Source organism: Ictidomys tridecemlineatus, chromosome 8 (assembly GCF_052094955.1).
Source record: "Ictidomys tridecemlineatus isolate mIctTri1 chromosome 8, mIctTri1.hap1, whole genome shotgun sequence".
NCBI classification, from domain to species: Eukaryota; Metazoa; Chordata; class Mammalia; order Rodentia; family Sciuridae; genus Ictidomys; species Ictidomys tridecemlineatus.
Window position 1 is genome coordinate 154,007,860 of NC_135484.1, and position 19,886 is coordinate 154,027,745.

The 19,886-nt window shown below is 49.1% G+C and overlaps 1 protein-coding gene and 1 long non-coding RNA gene across 4 annotated transcripts in view; both read right to left on the bottom strand.

Moving 5' to 3' along the window:
- The window catches only part of Dcdc2 (doublecortin domain containing 2), a 168,667-nt gene that overhangs the window by 48,843 nt on the left and 99,938 nt on the right, over positions 1 to 19,886 (bottom strand). The gene's annotated exons all lie outside the window — the stretch shown is intronic.
- On the bottom strand, positions 13,843 to 18,744 carry LOC144366388 (uncharacterized). Its single transcript, XR_013425490.1, has 2 exons — positions 16,419 to 18,744; positions 13,843 to 15,379 (listed from the first exon to the last, which is right to left on the bottom strand). It is a non-coding gene; the product is annotated as an uncharacterized LOC144366388 (long non-coding RNA).

The window sequence follows — 19,886 nt, forward strand, 5'->3', positions numbered from 1 at the left end:
TCTATCTCCTGGTTTGTGGCCCTCTCCTTCCCAAGTGCTGGCTCCCTGCGAGGTGGGGCCCTGCTGGCCCTCACATCACCAACAGGACCAGCCCCAGGCAGGAGCTCTGTGCACAGAAGCAGACCCGCCAGGGAGCACAGACGTGGGCCAGAGCTGACCTGTTCCCCGCAAAAAAAAAAAAAAAAAGAAAAGAAAAAAGGAAAAGAAAATACTGCAATTCTACACGTGAGGATCTTGCTTTAAAGGAACATTGTCCTGTTTCCAGACACCGTCCTGTCCAGCCAGCTCAGACCTGGGCCTCCACCCATCTCCCTCCACCACCATCCCCGAGTGTCTGCCATGGCCAGGGAGCCCTCGGGGCACCGTGCTGCCCCCTCGGATGGAGAGAGGCTGAGGGGGGAGGGAGGTGACGGAGGGGGCAGAGAGGAAGCAGAACTGTAATTATTTATGTGAAGAAAGGGTGTTCTCGGGATGCTGTGCAGAGGCAAGATGTGCCGGAACTATTCCCATCACATTAATAATAATAACAGAAAGGCCTTCACCTCCCGTGACAAGAAGCTGCGAATCTAAATAATTTTATCTTCTCCTCTGAATATTTCCCAGGGTACAACAGTAGCTCTCAGGCAGAGAGGAATTATTCACTGAGCACATTAAAATACTCCCTTTCAAAAATGACTTGGAGCTATTTGTTACACTCCTTTGGTGATTTAATATACATACATATCTATATGTAGATGTATATACCTACACACACGAATATTACTAAAATGCTCATTTCTGTTGATGGAGCAGTTTAAACTTTATACAGCAATTTAATCCACTGCAACAGACATAAAAAGATACACAGTTAAACCACGTCCAAAACCTCAGTCATATCCTGCACCCAGGCACCGGGTGGGGAGATTTATTCCTGTATAAAATGCCATAAAATCAAAGCACCACATCTCAATTAACTGGGCACAGGAATATTTAAACTCTTCTCCTAAGAGTTGAAAGTAAAGTAATAATAAGTGTTGGCTCCCTACGTTTTCAGACGCGTAGAAGGCGAGCGTGCACCTCTCCCCACAAGCAGGAGGCTGCTGTCTCGGGGGAAGGAGCTCGGGGCTGCCAGCTCTCCTCGGGACTCTGTCCTGCTCACGGGTTCCATCAGCAAGTTCAGGCACTACACAAACTTACAAGGACTAAAAGGTAAGCCAGGAGGCCATCAACATTAGTTAGATCATTACATATGAGAGCCTCAAAGGAGGAGAGAAAGCCAAGCACTCAACCCTTTCATGTTTGCAGTTGAGGAGGGAAGTGCCCGTGCCTTGCCCAGGGCATGACTAGGCCTGCATTCCTCCTGGCTCGGGCGACGCCCTTTCATTCACAGGAGGCTGTGAGTAGTCGGTAGGCAAAACATCACTGGGGAGGATGAAGAAGGGAAATCAAACCCACCTCGCTGCTTCAGCAGCTGTGGAACTCTTACGCGGTGCCTTCCAGAGAGTCTGCGTCCAGTGAACAGCTCACGAATGTGAGCAAATGAATGGAGGTGGCAAACACCCATTTTGCCTCAGGTTGTACTTCATTGTGTCCATGAAAACCTGGCCAACCTTTCCCTCTGTCCCTACCTAGGAGCCACCTGGGGCAGAAGCAGCTCTCCCAAGAACAGCAGAGAATGACGATTCAGTGTGGCATTCAGTGGCTTTCCCTGCGCTGAATTCTCCTGTCTGTATTGGGTGGTTTTCAAGGTCACCACAGTGAGTGGGGACACAAAACCTAAACGGGCAGTTTCCCACCTGTCCAGCAAACTCCCTTCAACCAACAGAGACCCCCTTTTATTCATCATACACAGTGGACTCTGCATCAATTTTCCTTTAAAGAAAGAGTTTTCACTTTCAAACCCACTGGTTGTGATCCTGGGGTGGTACCGTCCCAGGGCAAATTCTGCACTGACAAGTCACACCATATCTCAGACGTTGATGTTTGGTTCCAGGCGTCTCAGACCAAGGTGGCCACTGATGCAACCCAAAGTTGACAGGTGGGCTGAGCCAGGACGGAAGGATCCAGAAACCCTGAGAGACTGGGCTACCTCCTTGGGGAAAGATGGAGATGAGGGCCGGGGCATTTCCAAATCCCTGCAGGGCTGGCTGATGGAGGCTGCCTTCCCCAGGCAGCACTGCCAACCCCTCCATCAGCAGCACAGGGGTAGGGATCACAGGAAGCAGGTTTCGGGCCAGCACAGGAAGGACTGGTCCCTGGGAGAGCAAGGGAATCGCTGCCCCAGGAGGACAGAGCTGCTTGGCAGTGGCCGAAGCGCTAGCTGCTGCAGAAAAGCCGATTGGCCCCAAAGCTTTATTTCATGAAGGCGGAGTCGTGCGATCCAACTATTCAGTCTGCCAGTGGCCTAGCATGGTCCCAGCAGACCAGGGAAACACCTCTCCCCAGAGAGTGACCTTGTCTTCAATCAGAGGTGGGTCACCTGAACACAGTCTTAACTCATTTTGATCCCAAGGTCACAAATAGGGATGGCCTTCTGGACTAGCTGGTCCTCTTCTGTCCTGGTAACAGACACCAGCCCTCGAAGCACTGAGGTAGGCCTGTGCCCCAGCTAGCCATAGCCTGTGCCCCATGCCAGGCCCAGGAGGTGGGCAGAGGGTGTTAACCTGGGCCAATCAGATTCCTTCCCCGAGATCTGTCCTCCACCTGAAGTTAAAAGTTCTCTGCTCTCAATGAAGAACCAGAGCTGAGAGGTGCCTCGCGGGTGTCCTCGGGGTTTGTGCCTCTCGTCCTGGTTTCCAAGATCTCTGACTTTGCCTTGGTCTTTGACACTCTTTTCTCAATTCTGTAAATTACCTATTTCACTTTCAAAATCACTTTGAACAAAAATAAACATACTAAGAACTTATGAAGACAACACCCACCCAGGCTTGTGAGATGCACAAAAAATGGAAAGAGACCGTGTGTCTCCATCTGCTCAGACGAGACCATTTTTAGGAACCGACAGTGTGGCAGAAAATGGAATGGAGTTAACATGCACATAAAAATCACACGCGGCATTATTTTCAGGGTAAAGGTCCAGAATATCTTAAAATCAATGAACTGTGGGAACTGACCCGTTAGCAGATCATAAACAGCTAGGGTGATTATTGGCCATACTCACGGACACCAGCTGAAAATAAGCCCTGATGATGTGTCAGATTGTTTACACCCCCAAAATTAATTATCATCCTTGAATCCTCAGTGGCTTTAAATAGATACATTGGAAAGTGGAAAGAGGTTAGAGGTAGTAATTGAACATTGAGTTTATGCCAGTTTTTCTGATTACGTGCATCATGCAATTTATCTCCTGCTAATTGAACTTCGGAACTTTTCCACAGAGGTTTCAGGCTAAATTTGAAATTGGCGGATTTTTACAAAATTATTTGTAAAAATTTGGTCAACAACTTAAAAAAAAAAATAGACCTGAATAGACCACTTTGGTTTTGAAAGCTCTCTCCACCAGTTAATTTTCACCATGGGCCTAGGTGGTGAAGAATCATTAATGTTATTATTCTGATCACCGGACGTTTGGGAATAAAGCATTTACAGATGCGGGAATTTTAAGATCCAAGTAATCCTAAAAGGCTGATCAGGGCTCTTTCATCCTAGGCTGGGTGGATAAGCAGGGTTCAGGGCATCAGGCTGTGGGCAGAAAGAAGAGGAGGCACACAGGAAGCAGCACATGAGACTGGGCAGGTTGGAGAATCGATCCTCACACAGAATGGCTCAGCATATTCACGGAGCTTCCACCACCCAAAAGCAGCAGGGTGACTTTGGTTAAATTAAGAGAACAGGGAGAACATTGGGTATCGTAACAAGAGCTGGGCTCCCACTCGTGCACAGGGCTGGAGTAAACCTGGCGTCTGTTCACCAAGTGCTCCATACCCACAACAGCGGGAGCAGAGAAGGCACGCTTGTTGCTGGTCACGAGAATCCAGAGCTTGTTACTTCCTGCAAGAGGAGACCCCCAAGTTTCCCCTTTGGCTTATGAAATGCGTGAGCCTCAGCTACCTGGAGCTGGAAGTGCCATCATCCCGTACCTCGCCATCGAGTGCATAGTGCACGATTAACCAGGCTTTTCCAAGTCTATGAGCAAAAAGGATAGAAAGATCTCAAGTCTTTTTGCTTTTGTTTTTCATTTTTAAATAATTATTTTAACTGTACAAAGGTATGGTACTGTGTGATAACTCCAGATGTTAATACGGTGTCTATTAATCAAATGAGGGTAGTTAACATTTCCATCGCCTTCAACAATATTTTTTTTAATTTCTAATTAACACCTAATAGGCTTATTTAAACTTTTATAATACCAACATTTTCTACATGGAAGTCTACCCTTTCTCCTGGAACCTCCAGAAGCACAGGACATTTTATGCAAATATATTTCATGTAATCTTTCACCACTAAAGTTTGACCTTGTTTCAAGATCAGAAATAATTTACATGTCACAATAAAAGATCCAATCACCACCTTTCTCAGTATTTTTATGGGATGATTTAAATTTAAAAAACTAAAAATATTTGAACGAAAACTAAGCAGTGAATCAAGTTCTGATTTCTTAAATTTATTTATTTTATTGGTGCATAATAATATAGAATATACTGGGTTTCCTGGGGCATAATCATATAGGCTTAAAATATAATATGATTGGTTTCCCTCCCTAACCTCCTCTCCCCACTCTCCTGAATCACATTTTTAAAATATGTATCTCCTTTGGAATTTTAAAAACATTCTTAAAATATTCCCTAACTTCAAAAACACTAGAAGAAAAAAATAAATAAATAAAAACAAAAAAAACCCTACTTATCCATATTCATGCAAAGTTCAGTAGGGAGAATATTTAAATGTCTTTGGAAATGTTTCTAGAGACTCACAAAGAACTGGGAGTAATTTCAAAAGCACTTATTTAAGTATGCCCCCCCCAAGTTCTTCAAAACTGGGATTGTTTGTTTTATCTCTTTCTATATTTTAATGCTTTATTCCTGAAGGAGAATAGGATATATGAATGTACTTCATAGTTTACTGACTTTTCAAAGAGAAAACACAATTTTCTCAAAAAAAAATCACCCAAATAGCAACTTAATAGGTATTTATTTTTCAGTGGTTCTCAATCATCAGCAAAATAAAGTCCAGACTCCTGCAGGTCCCAGGCCTGTGGACTGCAGGCACGGCCTCTTCTCCCTGCCCACAGCCTCCCCTCCACACAGGCTGGCCAGAGCCCAACAGGCTCGGCTGCAGAGGCCTCAGGGCCTGCACCCCAGTCCCTCTGTGGTCCTTCCTTTGTGTGTCCAGGGGACAGCTGGGTAGGCCGGTAGGCAAGGGTGCTGGCGAACACGGACAACTGCCTGCTCTGCTGAGATGGCTCTGCAGACTCCCAGCCAGGCCAGGAAGCCCACTGCAGAGCCCCCTCCTCCGTCCAAATACACAGCCTCGAGAGAAGGAAGAGAAGAGCGGAGCCACTGCAGCCATTCTTAGAAACAAGCGAAGCCCTCAGTAATGAAAAGCAGAACAGAGAAGGTGGCGAGCAGGGCTGCAGCCGCGGCTCAGGAGAGCCACAGGGACCCGCAGCCCAGGCCTGTCCACCACACAGCCTGCCTGCACTCCTGCTCTCCTCTCAGACGGCCCTGCGTCTGCCACCATGTGGTTCTGGCCAACTGACCCAACCTATCTGTGCCTGGGTTTCCTCGTGTATAAGATGAGGCTGGTAAGAGGTCACCTCATGGGGTCGCTGAGACTCAGTGGGCTCATGTAGCAGCACCTTGTACCAGTGCCCGCTGTCCTTGTTCTCACTGCTGTTTCTGTCCTTATCCTTGCTGTTGAAAGAACAATGCGACCCCTCGCCTGCTGCTCCAGAGATGGCAGCCTCCTCGGAGCTGAAGGGCCGGTTAGGAAGAAACTACTGTCACCAGCTGAATCAGGATGTCACCGGCGGTATAGCCAGGACCAGGCTGCATAAATCCTGGGGGCAGGAACCCCAAGCTCCTGAGGTAAGTCCAGCTCTGGCCTGCGGGATCAGATAAGCTGAGATGGACAACCCCACACCCACAGAATGAGAACGGGCAGGGACGAGATGGACGGCGTACAGGTCTGGGGGTGAAGCCCAACTTGGCCCCACCACCTGCTTCATGATCCACGCTGTTTCCTTTCATCTCAATGCCTGGTTTCCATTTCAGAACACATGACCATAGTGTTCACTAAGAAGGCTTATTCTGCAGCTTGATGCTAAAGAGAACTCACCTACTAGTCAACAGTGTCCCCAACAGACCTCTAGCAGCCAACCAGGGCCTGTGGTGGAAACCAATAGTTACCATTAAAAAAAAGTTTCCAGTCTACAGAACAAAACATGGAAGATGCAATGGTCAGACCACGTCAACAATTAAAAATCTGCTCCTCTCCTCTGGAAAGGAGGCTTAGGAAACAGTGAGTGACCTTTGGAGTTTGCTTCTAGCCCAAATGAAAATGCACTTAGGAAAATGATTTGGAACCAAGGCGCCAAATCAAAAGATCGTTCTTTAAAAACGTGTGTGAGAGCAGTTTTAAAAGAACTCATCAGTGGTGGGGAAAGAACATAAAACTTCCTGCGGTAAAGTTACGTGAGACGGGCAGAAGTCACCCTGACCTTCTGCCCACGAGGAAGGGCACAGAGCTGCCTCTGAGGCCCAGGCTCCCCGTGTTTGGCCTGGCTTGGTGAACGTCACTGTGCTCCATGAGACAGACACGGGCGTCTGGAGGGAGAGGGCGGAGCTGCTGGGAGGCAGGGGTGTGAGTGGTCTCCCCACCTTCTTGGGACCCTCTCTGCCCTCTCCAGCTTTCCCCTACATTCCCCGGAAAACTCCAGCACAGTTGCCCTCTCCCCGCTCTGCACCGCCCCGTGGGGGCCAGCCTGACTCTCCTTAGCTGAGCTCTGTGAGCCGTCATTCTTTCCTCTACCAGCCGCCTCACACAGGAACCCCCAGTGACCCCTACTAGCTGAAGTTTAGAACATGGAGGACTGAGGTGAACTGCAAACACAGAATGCAGATGAAATGTGAACTCCCAAGTCTATCCATCACTAAGTTGGAGAGAAACGGCAGTCTCTGCTCCTCCAGGGAAAGTGGGCAGGGACCCAGGCTCTGGGGCTGGGATCTGGGGTCTCAGTATTCACAGGGTAGAGCGCTAGGACCGAGATGCCAGCGTAAGACTGGACTATTCAGGAGCTCCGAATCCACGAGGAGTCGACTTTGAACACACAATGCATCTCCCTCACCATGTGCAAGTCAGCCCGGCAGCACCCCCAGCCCTCATCCCACAGCTACCCATCACCACGAGCCACACCGGGCAGCTGCAGTTTTCTTCTTGCACCTTGTTCTATTAGGTATTTGTTTTAGAAATGCAACAGAAAGAAAAATGAGGTGGCCATTATATCTCAGGTTCCTTCCACTTGGAGTTCTTCTGTTCTGATTCAATATATTAAAGCTCAGTTCTATAATACGCCTCTCCTCCTTAAGTGACTTGCTTAAGAACACTCAGTGACTGCCTAAACAAAGGAGTAGCCAAGTCTCTGCCTTGTAATTCTATTTAAAAGAAAGTTGGTGTCAGGTGATGGCTCTTGATGCTCTCGTAATTAAACAGACTCTGTAATGCCAGCTCTGTGGAGACGGCGGTGACAGGCTGAGACCCATTTAGCTAACATAAGTTGCTAAAATTCCGCTCGGCGGTCAGGTGCGAAGACAGCTCTCTATTCACCGAGCTAGACTTCTTTTTTAACTCAATGGGAGAGATTTCTCACAGCTTCTCCTCTGAAGTTCTGAAGCAGTGAAGTCCAGCCTTGCTCATACCCACACAACAGGCCACACAGCCAGGAGCCTCTCCTGGAGAGGCCACTGCAGAAGACTCCAGAGGAGGCCGGGAGCCCAGATGCAGGACAAAACTCCTGCGTTTCAGGTTCCCAGCTCCTCACACCCCAGAGTGTCTCTTATCTACACCTACATAAACCCAAGTGCCAATCCCAAAATGAACACATCCAGAGGGAGAGTAAGGACAGAGGCCACTGTGATGACGCCCACTGTTTTGAAAACCACCCCGGGCTGCCCTCCTCAGGGACACGGCACCTGGCCCAGTTCGGAGAGTGCAGGACCCTCGCCACCCCAGGTCCCCGGGTAACTGAATGTCAGCGGCAGTACTCCCTGAACTGCACGTTAGGAGTCAAAGCCCTTCCTGGCTTGTCACGAGCCACCCGTGGGCTGGGTGCGTGAGCTCTGCGCAACTGAGCAGATGAGGGTCAGGTCCGGTGTTGCGCACTGATTGGGCAGTGTGACACAAGTCTACCTTTCCTCTCGCTCTGCCTGTGATCCTACACAGCACCCGAGGTGGGTGTGATTTGCCAAGATGTCAATCAATCTGCTGACCACAAGACATCACCAAGCAAGACTCTGCCTTTCGAAACCCTATCCCTTGCCTTATTTGGGTGGAATATTCTATCGAATGTCTTTTCCCCAATAAATAGGGGGCTTCTGGGTGCTCACTCTCTTGCTCCTTCCAGCGCTGCCCAGCGTGGAGCTGACCCTTGGGGTCCCAGAGCAGTCCCACCCTGGAAACTCATTTCCATGTGTTGCGTGGTTTCTTCACTGTTTTCTTGGTTATTGCTGCAGCCAGCTCATCTCATCAGCCTGGCCAGCTGGCAGGGCTTACTGGGTCAGCGGGGGCTGCGGGCAGCCTAATAGAGCAAAACACACCGCTCACAGTGGGGATGACTGCCATGCAGCAGTGACCACACGGCTTGGCTCACCGATGACAGCCACCAAGACACGCCTCAGGTGCCACCGCCAGGCCAGCAGCTTGACCGGAGGCTCCAGTCCTGTGGGATTCGCCAGGCTCTTGTCCAGCTCACGGCAGCTCCCTCCCCCATCCTCGACCCGTCCCCCTGGACCAAGAGGTGGGGTCGTGGAGGAAGACACAGGCGGCCTCTAGGCAAACAGGAATCTATTCAGCCAGAGGTGGGCCAAGCAGATAACCTAAGAATCCAAAATGAGACCAGGTCCAGGCTGTGGGGCCAAGGAGAAGACAGGGAACCTGGGCCCCCCCCAACAGCCCTTATCTGAGGCCAGTCGAGAGGCTGGCTGAGATACAGCACCAGGGTGCCTCCCATGCTTACAGGGCAAGGATCCAAAAGAGATAACAATTGTGCAAATGTCATACACTTCTTTCTTAGGGCAATGAAAAATACACTCTGAGCGTTTATTTATCCTGTGCATTCAAATTCTAAAAGCATGCTGTGCCTTCTACTGCCACAAGACAAAAGGTCCTGGTGGTAAAATCATAATACCCAGAATCTGCATATACAGATATAAATAAAATATGTGGACAATTCTAAAAGACAGGCTGCTTTAGGAGGACGGAAATAATACAAATTTTTCTTCAAAATGCCATTTTCCAACTTATATCCCAATCCTGACACCTATCCTATTAATTCAGCACTAAAACACACACACACACACACACACACACACACACACACACAGAAAATATAAATCATACCCCTAAAGCAGTACTACACCAGCCACCAAAATTACATAGCATGATGATGCATAATTATGGCACTTTCAAACAGCATTTGAGAGCGTGTCACAAGCGATGAAAAATGTAATTTATTTCTACCGACAGATATTAATTGCTCTGTGTTAGAAAATTTTTGAACCATTACTGATAAGCAAAAACGGTAACATGAATGCCTGGAAAACAACTGCAAGGAGAGAGGTCTAGTCTAATCACAAAAACTCCCGCAGCATAAGGAAAGGCAATTTCTCAAAGAGGACATCTATTATTAAAATTTGTAAATTGTTGCCATGACACAGTTGGAAGAAGCTCAGATGAGAAGTCTCCTCCAGCAGGTCTAAAGTGTTATTAATCTCTGATAGCACCAGCTAATTGGAGTTTAAAATTCTGTCCTGTTTCCTTAGCAAATAACCTTGGTTAATGCAAAACTGGCCAATTTCAGTGGAACCTACATGCAGAATAGATTTTTTTTTCCCCTTTAAAATTGATTCCCAAATGGTCACAAATGAATTTTACTGGAGGCTTGGGCGGAGTTGAGTTTTCCCTTATTACTATCAGTGTTATTTGACCATTAATCAGTTTGGGTCTGTTAATTCAGAGAAGATGAAATTTGAACAGCAAAGTGAGGTCACACCAGCTTCCGTGGCTGGTACGGGGGACCTTAAGTCATCAGGAATTTCCGGAATCTCTGCTGTCCTGCAGAAGACTCTAGGTGAGCTCTCCCAGCCACAGTCTTCAGCCCCTCCGACACCTGCTCCATTGCGCATGCGCCTCACTCATTTGCAAAGGCTGCCTGCGCCCCATCTCGCTCCGCAAGTGTGACTCCAACTCTCTGGTCCTGGACCCTTGCTGGCACCTCCTGTCTATTTCTTATGTTTGTGTTTCTACCAATTCCCCTCTGACCTTTTAAAAACGTAGGCTGGATCTCTTAAGAGTTATAACTGAATCTTTCTTCTCCCTTCTCCTAAGACTCCTCACTAATTTGTGACCACTTCCTATACACACCTTCAACTCAAATCCTTTTCCTGGGGTCTTTTCCCACTCTTTCCAGTCCTGTCTGAACTGACCATTGGATCATGCTCTATAAAACACCACGCTCACCAAGTCAAACCAAGCCTCACGTGTCCATCGTCTCCAAAGCCTGCCCCTGGGCTGCGGGATCACATCTCAGGGCATTCGCTTGGCGCCTGAGGCTCTGGATGATTTGACCCAGCCGACCTCTGTGGACCAGGCCACTGATATTTTGTCAACCCACCCGGTCCTGGTCAGCCAGTGTGACCCATAAAACACAAACAAATACAAAGTGGTTCCCACCTTGGGATTTTCATGCAGGCGAATTCCCTGTGACTCACACCCCGGTTTTTCATCTTTGGATTTCAGGTCAAATTTCAGTTCTCTACAAAGTCATCCCAGGCGGGAGTGGCGCCCGCGTCCTTGCCTTCCTATGCTCACGTAGCTGGCATCGCACACCTCGCTGTGCTGTCATCCTTCTGTATGTGGAAGTCTACTCTCCAGCCAGGTCCGCAGCCTGCTGAGGGCACAGGCCATGTCCAACGGCTCTAGAATCCTGTTCCCTGTGCTCAGTGGGTGATCTGCTCCAGAACCACCGATTGGGCCCTGTGACAAGGGAGGTCTGAAGGGTAGGGAGCCACCATGCTGACTGGCTGAGCAAAGCCAGGGAACCAAAGGACGAGAAACCAGGATTCTAAGTGAAAGATAAGCCAGAGCCGAAGGAAACCACTTGAAAACCTGCACAAAGTGCAGCTAGACCAAAGGGGGAGGTATAGGAAAAGCCAGCGAGAGGACAGGGACTTGGTAAGCAGGAAAATGGATATGCGTATGGGGACGGAGAGGTGGGGCCAGACCAAGGCCCGGGGCTGACAGGCACTTGGTGGTGATGACACAGATGCTCCACCAGCACTTGGGACCTCCACCAGGTCTGACCTCCTCCAGCCACAATGCAGACCTCCTCAATGGAAGACTGAAATCCTTTAGTGTGTTCTCTCACCACCGTGAAATCCCACACCAAAAGGAAAACCAGAAAGTCCCCAGGTGCTGGGAAGTTCAGCCAAACCATTCATAAAAACCCTGAGTCGAAGACAAAATGACAATGGGAATTTTAAAAGATGTTACATAAACAATAAGAAGGAAGTGAAGACTAGTGAATTTAAATGTATGTGTTAGAAAAAGAAAGCTCTGAGTATCAATGCTTTATCTATTTCAAGAAGTAAGAAAAAGGATAACAAGTAAAATTCAAAGGGAGTTTGAAGGAAGAAGATAATACGGGAGCAGAAATTAAATGAAAAATAAAACCCATACTACTAAAGAAATTTAACCTGAAATTAAAACTGTCACATGAAGAAAGTGCCAGTCTACCTGGCTACGGCAGTAAGACACTGTATCAAAAGAATCAAACATCATCCAGTTTGGATTTATTCCACAAATGCAAGGTTGATTTATAATGTCCAAAAAAATCAGTGTAACTCCCCACATAATAAGAATAAAAGGGGGAAATCCAAAATTCAATTTCAATAGAGACAGAAAAAGTATTTTGATATCATCCAACACCCATTCTGATCAATATAGATATAGACTGGGAAACAAAAAAGTAAACTTTCAAAATAAGTAGAGCTTCCTATATCTGATTAAATGTTATGTTCAAAAACGATGGAACAAATGTACTTAATGGTGAAATGCTAGAGGCTTCCTCTTCAGGGTCAAGAAAGAGGTAAGGGTGTCTGCTCTCACTAATTTTATTCAGTTCTGTACTTCAAGGGCAGAAATGTAAGAAAAAAGCTACCAGAGTGGAAAAAAAAAAAGGAAAACTATCATCTTCTGAAAGTGAAATGATACAAATTTAGATAACCCAAAAGAAACCACAGAAACAATTACAAGTAATCATTGAACTTAGTAATATTCCTGAAAGCAAAGTTGACTATGTAATAACCAACTGTATTTCAACACACTAGCATCAAATGCATAGAAAATTAAATTTGAAAAAAAGACCATTTTTAATAGCACCCAGAAGGCCAAAATAACTGTGAATAAATCTAAAAGAGACAAGCAATGCCAAACTCAAACCATAACTTTGAGAAACTAATAATTAATAAATACTTAAATAAAGGGAGGGATACTGTGTTGGTGGGTTTGGGGTCCCTGAGTCCACAGTATCTGACATGAACATAGAGAAGGAAAGATTCATCTTGGCTCCTGGTTTCAGAGGTGTCCTCCACGGTCAGCTGTCTCCACTGCTTTGGACCTGGGTCAAGGCAGAATGTCCTGGTGGCAGGGTGTGGCACAGGAAAGCTCTCAGTTTATGACAGGGGGGGGGAGAGAGGGGGAGGAAGGGGCCAGAGATAAGACACAGACCCTCAGGGCACCCTCCAGTGACCTAGTTCCTCCAACCCTGCCCCACCTCCTCCCAGCACCCATCCAAATCACTAATCAGGACCAGTCTTCAACACACCGCTTTGGGGGACAGTCCATGTCCAAAGCGCAACACACAGCCATGCTCAGATCCTATAACTCAACATCTTAGAGTGTGGCCTATCGATTTAATCCAACCTCAACCAAAATCCTAACAGACGGTTTTGTGGAAATTGAGAAGTTGATTCTAAAAAAGAAGTATCTGAAATAAAATGACCCACAATAAAGAAATAAATCTTTTAAAAGAACAAAATAAGATGAAGGGTTTGTTTTCCTGGCACCGGGAGGTAGGATAAGGTAGAGTCAGGAAGGCACTGTGGGCAGCTCTAGGACAGACCGGCCTTCAGGGGACCGCGGCCCCAGAGCAGGGAGACTCCACCCACAGAACAGAGGACTGAGGTTCTCAAGAAAAGGCGCAGCATCCACCAGGGGACCCCCTGAGAGAAGCCACTCTCCACCCCACCACACACCAACCCGAGAATCCACTCCAAACAGACCCAAGATTTAAAAATAGAAGGCGAGACCCCCGAATCCCCAGAAGGAAACCCAGGAGTCCGTGTGAGGGGCCTAGAATTTTTTTTTTAACTGAACACAGAAAACTCCCATTCTAAACTTAAAAGACAACAAATTAAGAGTTTTTAAGGATTTGGTACTTCTGTTGTTAAAAAAAATCATTAAGAAAATGACAAAACTAAGGCTGGGACTGGGGCTCACTGGCAGTGCATCTGCCTGGCATGTGTGAGGCACGGGTTCGAGTCTCAGCACCGCAGATAGATAGATAGATAGATAGATAGATAGATAGATAGATAGATAGATATCAACAACTTAAAAAAACATTTTTTAAAAATGACAAAACTAGCCACATAATAGGAAAGGGAATTTTTGGTACACTTATTCAACAAATAAATCATGTATAAAGAACTACAAATCAACATGAAAAAGGCGGTGGCGGGGGTGTGGACCGGCACTGCCACTTTGGAACACGGTTTGGCAAGATCTTTTAAAGGTGAAGCATGCACGTGACGTGGCCCCTTGATTCAACAGAGATGCACGCGCTCACCAAAGACAAGACAGCAGAGAAGCAACGCAGAAGTCACGGTGGTCGGCAGGTGGGAGCGCAGTGCACAGCGCAGCAACACTAGGCGGCACGGGACCAACTTATCCCGCCATACAGTGGACAGACCCCACCCGCGTGATCCTGAGTGAAGGACATGGGACACAATCGGCTGCAACAGAGCACGGATGATGGAGTTCCTCCAGGGGCTGTCGAGAGGTGGGGGGCTGCCCAGGTGCGCGCCAGCGCCTGTCTCTGGCTAGGCTGATGCACCTCCACCTGGGAGCGTGCATCCAGGGGTCTGCTTCTGATGCAGTCCAGCCGCTCCCCGGTGCGTGCCTCCAGATAGCTGCCTACTGCTGGTGATTGGGGTTCAGCAGAAGAGCGCCCAGGAGTCAAGCCAACACCAGGGAGTGAGGGCCTGAGCCTGCGTGAGCGGAGAGGGACCCACAGGATGGGCAACTGTCTTGCCTTCATTTTGCTCCAGAAGCCACTCTTTAAAGTTATGCTTCAAAGTTTGATGTGAGAAATTAGAAATGTAAACAACCGTTAGTCCAAAGTGGCTTTTAAATTCTCTAATAATGGAAAATCCAATAGCACGTAGACAGCATCACACAAAGAATCATTTTACATTGTAAACGGAGAAAAATCCATCAGCCCAGTGAGGTCTTAATAGACTCCATTTCTTACTGGAACCTTCCTAAGGCTGTTATCTTGGCAGCACAGGGCACCCATTCAGGGGCCTTTCAGCCACGCTTTTTTATAAAAGTCCAACAAGATTAATTTTTTGGTTTTCCCTATGTGGAGCCATATATTACACCTAAGCTCCAATATTGATTTCTTAAGTCAAATAAGCAATCTTTCTTGTAACCTCTTACTTTGCTAGAATTTGAATAAAACACCTCTGCTCACATTGACCTGGCCCCCTCTGCCTCAGTCAGTGCTGTGCCAGAGGCCCCACTGATCTCTCAACCACTGTGAGAGGTTTGACCAGCAAACATGATTCATCAAGCTAACCCGGATGAAGAGATGTCATCCTTAACAACTGCCATGCCTGATTTCAGATAAAAACATGGCGACAGCTTTAGGGCATTAGGAAAAATTGGGTCATTCTCTCATCAGACTTTCAGAGACTGACTGTAGTTGGAAACTGAGGCAGAGAGGTCGGGTTAGACAATAAGCAGGCAGGGCCTGGCTCTCGGAAGCTTCACCAACCCAGGCCAACGCACACCGCAGCTCCTGCTCTGCGTGAAGGAGAGTCACGGTCCTGTGCCGTCCACCGGCTCTGGTGCCGAGAGGAGGAAATGCTGGACTCAGGGCTCAGGAGGGCTGAGGCCACCAAGAGTTCTGTAAAGAAAAGAGCAGTGGGAACTGGGAGTCTGTCCTGAGCACACACAGAAGACACACAGCAGAGACCGAACACCCGGACGCCCAGAGCGCACCGAGGACGCTGCTGGGAGAGAAGGTGGGAAGGAAGGGCCTCCGACATGGGAAGTTCAGAGGGAGTCTGAACAGAAGGAGCTTCGGGGTCCTGAGCATCACCCCATCCCCCGGGCAGCCTGATGGAGGTCAGCAGGGCGGGAGCCCTCGAGAGCCCCGGAAGACCCCTGGTCTGCACGGGAGGGAAGGAGCGGACACCAGCAACCCCCAGAAGACAAAACCCGCGGCCATCAGCTCTGGGCAGTGTGCACACGGGCCTGGAGAGGTCGGCCTCTAACATCCGCAGCATTAAAACCAAACCGCGGCAGGAGTTAGAAAGCAACGGGGGCGGCCACACACGAGACACGACGCCAACCCCTCTCTGCCAACTGTCGTCCCTCCTCTCCACACCCCTCATTCATCAGGCACATTTTCAGTCCGCTGTCTGGCTGTTGTTGGTTGGTGTCTGACTACAGAGTGACTCCAGCCCTGGTGAAGGCCTGCCAGGGCTCTCACTTTCACCAGGGCCATGAGCCAAGGTCTGCCACGCCACGCCAGGCACACCTGAGGAGCCTCCCTCCGACAGGCAGAGGGCTGGGGCCTTGCCCTGAGCCTTGCCTTAACAGAAATGTGCAGCAATCATCGCAGCACATTTCAGCTATAAAAAACCGTAGGATCCGACTAAGGTCACTAGAATCGTGGGGAAACTTGGGGCAGGGGCTTCGGTTCACTTGCTGGGACACCTCAGAGACTAAACGGCTGCTGGGCGCTCAAGGCCTCCTGGCTTGTCACAGGTCCCAGGTGCTGAGTGTTCTACACCTGCCAGGCTGGGAGTCCACCTTCCCGTCACTAGTAAACGTGACTCTCGGTCCCATGTGCACATGCCACTGTGCATTAATGTACCATTTGCTGATCGATGGCACAGCAGATGGCAGCCCTGAAGGACTCGGGATCCAGAGTTACGCACCTGGTCTGAGCTCCGGAGCCCAGACGCAGCCTCTGCAGCCGGAATGAGCCGCCCGCTGACTTGGCCCCAGCTTTCAGGGCTTCTGCGTCTTCATGAATGACGCCTGCCCAGCTCCCGCAGCAACTGGGAGTCCTCAAAGACCTTCAGTCAGGTCCTGAGGCCTGCGTAGCACCCGGAAAATGTCAGCTGTCCTGTGAGCGACTGACCTGGTCAGACCACACAAAAAGAAGATGTCCGCCTCCTTTAGAGACCCTCCCCTGCCCTCGGGCCTTCAGAACCCCTTGCCTGTTTTGTACCCCCAGGTGCTCATGCTGGGCTCCAGAGAACTCTAATCCCACAGACGCTCCCCAGGAACAAGGACCAAGGTAAGAAAAGCAGGAACTGCCGCGACAGGAAGGTCTCTGAGGAGTCCTGGAGCGAAGCAGATGGCCTCACGCTGTGTGTCCAGGGTCCTATGTGACCACGGAGCTCTCTTTAGAGGAACACCTGCAGAACTCCAGGCAGCGACGGCTCCACGCACGGGCCCTGCTGGGGGAAGTCATGGGGAGCCTCTGCCTCAGAACCATCCAGAAGCTCTGAGCTGTCCCGAGGGCTACAAGGCAGGCAGGCTGCTGGCCCCGTCACAGCTTGGATCTGAAATGTGCCCCAAAGCCCAGGTGCTAGGGGCTTGGTCACTGGCCGGTGGTGCTCTCAGAAGGTGGTGGAACCTTTACAAGGCGAGGCCTAGTGGAAAGAAGTGAGGTCACTAGGGTCATGCCCCGAGGGAATACTGGGACCGGCCCTTCCTGTCCATTTTGCTTCCCAGCCACCAAGAGGTAAGCAGCTTTCCTCCACCACCTGTCCCCTGCCAAGATGTTTTCCTGGCCGTGGAGACAGCTGACTATAGACTGAAACTTTGAGCCAAAAATAAACATTTGTTCATTGCAAGCTGATTTTCTCAGGTATTTTATCACAGCAACAAAAAGCTGGCTAACACACCCGTCTAGCAAAGGCCTCGGGAATTGTCTTCCAGGATTTGGGTAGAGGCTGCTTGTTTCTTCCTATGGCACCAGCCCCCTCCATGAGATGGCTTTCCCTTTGTGTCAGCCCCATTACTGTTAAGTAGAACAAGGTCAAGGAGAAGGCCAGCTCCAATCAGCCCAAGCCCGTAAGAGGCGGGGGGGCACCTGTCTCAGAGAGAAAAGTGGTTTTTATGATGACCTTTTAAAGAGAAGGTAATCTTGCCCCATTTCACAGAAACAATTTGGTATTATCATCCATTGTACAAAATAAAAATAAATGGACAGTTTTAAGCTTTTGAGCTGGGAAATTCAAAAGTATTCTGTAGATATCTTATTGTTATCTTTATCCCTGTTGTGATAACACAAAGCAAGGTGATTTGCCATAAAGGTCATGTCTTATGCTGAAAACAACTAGGGCAACCAAGAAGGATAAAAATAGTCATATATAAAGTAGGCCACAGAGAAGTCCCAGCCTATTACACAGGGGGGAGATATCCCTTCCCTGTCTTGCAGAAGCCCGCAGTCCTCAGTCCTCTCCCAGACCCCACAGAAATGCACTTAGGCAGAAATGGCCCTGCTTTCTTGTGGTGTGCTGCGACTTCTAAGAAATGACTTAATGCCAAGAGAGGGAAAATGTCAATGCTGCAAGACAAAACACATTTTCACATTTATGGGTGGTGGATGGAGTTTGGTCACTGAGATGGAGAAGGTAAATTGGTTCAACTTCATTGAGAAAAAGTTCTTGACAAGGGTAGAATTTTGACTCTTGGAAGAAAGTGTGAACACTCCAAGCAGTCAGTAGGAAGGAGGAAAAGGGAGCTGCCCTGGGGAGGAGCAGAGCATCTGGGACACAGCAGGCCCTCAGGGAACCCTCACTGCAGACGCGGAAGGCCACCTTGGGAAAGGGGTGTGGTTCCCGAGACTCGTGAAGCTGGGGAGGGGCTTCAGAGACGGGCCTGGGTTGGGAGAGTCCGAGTCCCAGGGTATTTAAGTAACTGCTTTAGAAAAAAGAATGGGGTCACTTGATAAATAACTAGAGCTCAGCTTAAAAAATATCCACCTTTTTCAAGGTTCCCAACCTTTGGGTCTGAGTGCTGCAGACAGACTCAGCCTGGGACAGCTTGTGGGAGGCTGGAGAAGACCCTGTGACCCCAGACTGCTGCGAGGAAACTCTCCTTGTCATCACTGACGCCCATCTGCAAAGCAGGAAGCTCTCAAATCATTGTCTTCCCAGAGCCCTGGAGCATGGGAGAGGAGGAAACGGGAAACCTACAAAAAGCCTCAGCTGGGACCCATCAGCTCCCTGTCACTGAAGGGAGATGCGTGAAAGCACGCACAGGTAAGCATCCCCCGCTCCTCCCCATGCCCCTGCAGTCCCCATATGGACACGCCCACCCCTATCCCGCAGGGTGACAGTCTGGCAGCTCCCAGAAATCATTAGCCACCGACACATCCTCTGACCCTTCATAAGACGGTCTCTCCTCTTTTCCTCCCATTCACAAAAATAGGAAACACTATTCATCTATTCCGAGGATTTGTAAACGGAGTTCACAAAATATCAGATTGATATCCACCATGAGGACATTGCAAAGCTTGGGTGCCAGAACTGTACCGTCACTCAACAAGTGCAATCAATCTAGTCACAACTGACCAACATACACACACACATGCACACAGGATACTCTGCTAAATGCCTGTCTCTGTCCTTCACATGAGGCTGATGGCCAGAAGCTACTGTTGCTCCAGTGGACAGGCCCCATCCTGGTTTTATTTCACCGCAGACCTGATAGGAGGAGGAGCAAGCTGAGGACAGACAAGGGGTCAGAAATCCCATGACTGCTTCTCCTCCAACCCCCACCCTGCCACCCCAAGGATGGGTGTCCCAGGGACACTCACAATGGCAGCCTGGCCAAGCCTCCCTCTGGGCCCTACCTCAGAGCCCACGGTGAAACTCCAGGGGACCAACTTGGGTTTCTCTCTGAAGTGTGCATGCATCATGTGACAGTCTTTGCTTGGCCAGGACCAGTGTGGTGTGGACCTGCCTTTTATCTACAGGAGGCTACAGAAGGGCTCAGATCTGGCTTTGGAGGCAGCAGAATAGAGAACACTATGGAATCTATGGCCCTGGGGAGGGGTGGAGAAGGGCAAAGCCCCCACTTAGAGCAAGGACAATGTCTGAGGAGGGAGGGCGGCAAGCCACGCCTGGAGGCAGCAGGCTGGTACCCGCTGTGTCATTCCCAGGTGGGCACATGGTTCCTTCCCCGTCAGCAACCATGGCATCTGGGCGCCTCTTCCACATTCTCTTCTGGGACAAAACTCCCCTTTCAGGGCTAAGATCTGGGAGAGCACATTTCCCAAATGTGCCTCTGGTTCATCAGCAGGGTCTCCTGGGACCGGGAGCTGTACCTGAGCTGGTACATGGTCGAACTCTGCGCCCCAGGACACTGACACTCGGGATGGATTGCAG